This window comes from Octopus bimaculoides, chromosome 1, assembly GCF_001194135.2.
Source record: "Octopus bimaculoides isolate UCB-OBI-ISO-001 chromosome 1, ASM119413v2, whole genome shotgun sequence".
Taxonomy (NCBI): domain Eukaryota; kingdom Metazoa; phylum Mollusca; class Cephalopoda; order Octopoda; family Octopodidae; genus Octopus; species Octopus bimaculoides.
The window spans coordinates 75136522-75141975 of record NC_068981.1 but is presented as its reverse complement, the minus strand read 5'-3'; positions in this window follow the sequence as shown (position 1 = coordinate 75141975).

Here is a 5454-nt window from a genome sequence, read left to right as displayed (position 1 = left end):
CATTCTAAGATCTGTGGTTTTCAGTTCTTCGGTTATTTTCATTTTCATAGTATCGTAATTATTAGGTTTCCCTTCGTTATTTCCAGGCTTTATATTTGTTTTGCCTTCCTTTTCATTCATATGTTTGTCTGTGGTGATCTGGATTGGTGCTTTTTGTACACTAACGGTCTGGGTTTGTTGTTTTTTGTTTACTTCGTTTTTGCCGGAAATGTTACGTTTGTCCTCGTGTTTTGCTATCTCAGTGTTTATATTATTATTATTATTATTATTATTATTATTATTATTATTATTATTATTATTATTATTAAAGATAGCAGAATGATTAACATGCCGGGCAAACTGCTTAGAGGCAATTTTCGTCCGTGCTTATGTCCTGGGTTCAAATTCCGCCGAGGTCGAGCTTCTCTTTTATCCTTTCCATGCCAATGAAATAAGTACCAGTCACAGACTGGAGTCCATGAAATCGACTAGCACCCTCTCCAAAAATATCAGGCCTTGTGCCTATAGTAGAAAAGATTATTATTGTTGTTGTTTTCTTCTTGTCGCAGGATTAATCTTACTCTAGTTAGTATTTATACGCGTAGCGGCTTAGTACGACTTAAAATATCTCCATTATTATCAACAACACGTTTACTCAATAAAATATAAACATATTTGTCGCATAACTTTCAGCGAAATCTTACTTGTAATATCTAGCTTTATGATGGTAGCAAGTTGGTTTCTGAAATATTAAGTAAATTTCTTTATATTGTATTACCGATGATAGAAATTCCTCAATCCGTTTACTGAAAAGAGCTATAAAGGAATTTATTTTGCTTTTAACTATAAAGAACTTGGACTACATAAAAGAACATCTTAAACAGGTTATTTGTATACGGACTTTCATGGCTTTCGAAGAAACTTTTTTGAAACTTGTAGTAACATTACAATCCTCATGTGTAGCAAAATATATTGAAGACATGAAATATCTAAATGAAAGAACGGACATATGATGTTAAATCTGAATAGTACTTTGGAGACAGATGTACTTTGCAAAGTAAAACTTCAGGAAATTCAAAGATCAATGTACAATTGAAGACATGAAATATCTAAATGAAAGAAAGGACCAACATATATTTTATACAACATATGATGTTAAATCTGAATAGTAGTTAGGAGACAGATGTAGTTTGAATAGTAAAACTGCAGGAAACTCAAAGATCAATGTATAATACTCAGTAATGAAACATATGTACATTGCCATTAAGGTTTTTTCTTCATTTTTATCTGAGAAAGCAACAGAATAAAAATGATAAATAGCTTTGTTAATAGCTACGTGTATGCAAAATCGTTCGTATATTCAATTAAGTTTCATTTAACACAGGAAATATACAAAAATCTGTCGTTATTTGACATTATTTCTCCTAAGGTAACACATAGCTTTCCGTAGATGTTGCTCTACTGTACATTACATAGCTTCTGTATGTGACATAAATGGAAGTTGCAGTCATAATTCTTATTAGTAATCTATAATCATGTATAGAAATAAAATTGTTAAAGTAAAACACGGGAGGAAATATATGTAAATGTTCAACATAATATTGTAAACGAAACTATTTGATTCTAGACAAATACAGTCATCCATTATCCCGTAAAGAAATTTGAGGACTAAATTATATTCTCCTAGAATTACTTTTCTGAAATTGTACATTCCTATAATAATTCTTCTGTAATTTTCTTACTTATTCATTCTAAATTTTATAGAATTTCATTTCGTATTTGATTGCTATATTTTGACGAGCTGTTCATTGCTATAAATGAAAATAGAATACAGTATAACTAAACTAAATTTTTAATTCACTATAGTCCACAAATGGAGAATCTATTAAGTAATAACATCAGGCAATCGCTGGCTGAGTACTCTCAGAGTACACAAAACACTGCACTGAGAGCGCAATACGAGCAAGCAGAAAATTCGATGTATATGGCTCAATGAAGAATATCTCCAATCTCACGTCCGAAGCACTTTGTGAAGATATTTGTCTAAGACACAGAAAACATGAGAGAACTTATGAGGTTGAAGATCTTCTTTTATCATAATGGAGACAACGGAACTTTGCAAGAAACGCATAAAAACAGGTTATTGCAAAACAGACTGAGATGCTACCGAAAATTACTACCTTGTTTTAATCAAATATATAGAATCAAATAACAGAAAAATCTAGTTCTAAAAAAATAACAGCGCTTACTTAACACTATAAAGTCTAATAAAGCATATTCTAATAAAATTCAAATAAAATCAAAGATCACAAATATTTATAGAAATATCAGTAAAGCAGAGGCTGGGGCGATACTGAAATGACAAGTTGAAATTTTAGTGACGAATTCAAATCACCTGGAAGTGTAACAAGTTCCTATTGTTTGTGTTGTATTTATATTAATATCATAAGACAGCGTAGGCGGTGAGCTGGCAGAATAATTAGCACACCGCACAAGTTGTTTAGCGGCATTTCGTCCATCTTTTGGCTCTGAGTTCAAATTCCGCCAAGGTCGTCTTTGCCTTTCATCCTTTGGAGGTCGATAGAAGATGTAGCAGTTGAGCCAGAATTTGAAAGCAATATCATAGGATAGCACATATCACAAAATGCTTAGCAGCATTTTGTGGGAGGAACTTTTTATGTTCAAATATCACGAAGGACAACTTTACCTTTTATTCTTTCGAGGTCGATAAAATAAAGTACCAAGCAAGTACTGGGTCGATGCTATAAACTCGATCTCTTCCTCAAAATATGCTGGCTTTATGCCACAATTAGAAAGCATTATTATTATTAGTATTATTATTATTAGTATTATTATTATTATTATTATTATTATTGCTGTTATTATTAGAAAGCATTATTATCATTAGAGATACGGCGCTTTATTTCTTCCCAAATCGATATTCTAAATTCAAATTTCGCCGCGGCTTCATTTTAGGTGCATCCGATTCAACAAAACATAATGGCAGCCTTGTTCTGGGGTTTGTGATATCGACAAACCCCTCCCCTCAAAACTTCTAGTTTTGTGCCTAAATTACAAGTAATTATTATATCCCCTAGCTGAGACTCAGGGCCGAATTAATTCATATAAAGAAAATATAGGTGCGCGCGCGCGTGTGCGTGCGTGTGTGTGTGTGTGTGTGTGTGTGGTATACGTGAGTTTTACTGAACCTGAATGGATTACTTCCGACTGAAAAATTCGTTGCATATTTTTTTGAATATATTATCTTCTTTTCTTATTTTTGTTAATACCTTGTGAATTTGTGCTGAATTTTCTGCTAATATTACTGAGATCTAGAAGTATACTTCACAATTTTTCACACCATGACCCATTACTGTAAAATGCAACTATTATATCTATATAAGTTGAACAGCACCAAAGTTTTTTTTTTCTTTCCATCAAACTACTTAATATGCAAATTGTTTCTAGATCACACTTCAGATTCCTGTTGCTTGTTGATTGAATATTTTTTTTCCCTTCGTTTTCTCACTTAGACATGAATGTCGAATCCCAGAAACAGTAAGTTATAAATTTAATTTTCTTCTCAATATAATGAAGAACAAGCAATATTACATTTACTTGGGGGTCTTTTCACGTTATGGGGATGCTTAAAATGCATTAATTTGAGGACTAATAGCTATTCAATCGTTCGCTTTTTGCTATGCATTTTAAATACTCAACATCTATACATACGTTAGTACCAATGTTTTTACATCTATTATGATCAAATATAACATTGCTCAATCTCACGTTCGTTGCTTTTATATATAAATGCGAAAATTACGATATATAAGGTAGTATAGTAATAACTAGAGCGTCATCGATGTTATTTCGTATTACAGCGAGATAAAATGTAATTTCAATGTTGCAGACTGGAAGAAGCAAACTAAAATTATATTGTGTTTAATTATATATGTAATATAACATGTAATAATTACGGCTGAGTCAACTGAAGCAAGGTTAAAGGAAATATTTTCCTCAACGAAAAATCCACCGATCAGTTCAAGAAATGGAATCAAGAACGTATTATCTTGATCTCAACACACTAATTATTGGGCTACACAACTTCCAACACATACGCACAAACACACACATATTAACACACACACACATACACGCACGCTTATATGATTGCTGTCCACTCACGACCAAGGAATATCATCACTGATCGTCAAATGTAGCCTGAAACTCCTGTATGTATATGGATGTAAAGATATACCTACGTCTATAAATGTGTTTCTGTAATATACGCTAGTTATTTAGAAATAATTTAAAGAAAGTCTCGAAAGAATTTGGCAAATAATAATTCTTTCTATGAGAGAAGTTTTGGGAGAAGGATACGTCGATTCCATGGGCCCCAGTGCTCAAATGGTACTTCTTTTATCCACTCCTAGAGGATAAAAAGCAAACTCGAGCTCGGATGGGTTTTGAACTAGAACGTGAAGAAATGCCGCTACGTATTTTGTGTGGCTCGCTAGAGATTCTTCCAGCTTGCCGTCTACTTGGCTAAATAATATCAAACCAGTACAAACGTCTCAATACTTGCCCCTTTTTTACAGTATACAAACAGCTTACGGTATACAAACAGATGGTAGACATCCGCCAACACGTTACCCATTGCTTACCAATCAAAGACTGCCAAGTTTCATACAACAACATCTACCTAATCTAATGCTATCTTCGTTTACTATATTCACAAGCTAATCCACCAGTAATTCTAAAAATATTTATTCAATACTTTGTTTAGGTTTATGTAAAATTTCCTCTCTGAAGAGGGGACCGTGCGTAAAGAAGGATTAGTTAATCTTATCGCTTTCCTTAACATAATTAACGTTTCACATTAGACCTTCAGAATGTTACAGAATAAAAACACCTCAACACTAGAACTAATGGATGAATGGCACAAAAATCGGCGACGATTTCAATAAAGTGCTGCACATTTACTTCGTTCAGTGTCTTTTCACATACATTCTATGGTGGGCTACGCACCACCAATTCTGTGTCTCACGCCGATGAAGCGTAATGATGCAAGAAAGCACGTTGTACAGACCGATGACCTCCTTTATGACCTAACCCGGTGTTTTATAACTCATAGTCTATAAAGAGTATTTTCTTCCAAGACAATTATCGCACGATTGAGTGAAGAAAACCGTGTTAAAAAATACAGCTGATTAATATTTCCTTAATAAAATAACTTCAGTCTGACATCTCTCTACACAAGCCAGCAGATTTATTACTTGATGTTTGCATATAAGTACCACGGTTCTTAGCATGCCAAGAGCAGCGTATTCTGAAGCAAATCAAGATTCAGGTTGCAGAAACAGATGTCATACGATCCAATCACAGCATTTACATACACACACACACACACACACACACACACACACACACATACACACACATACACACACACACACACCCACACACACACACACA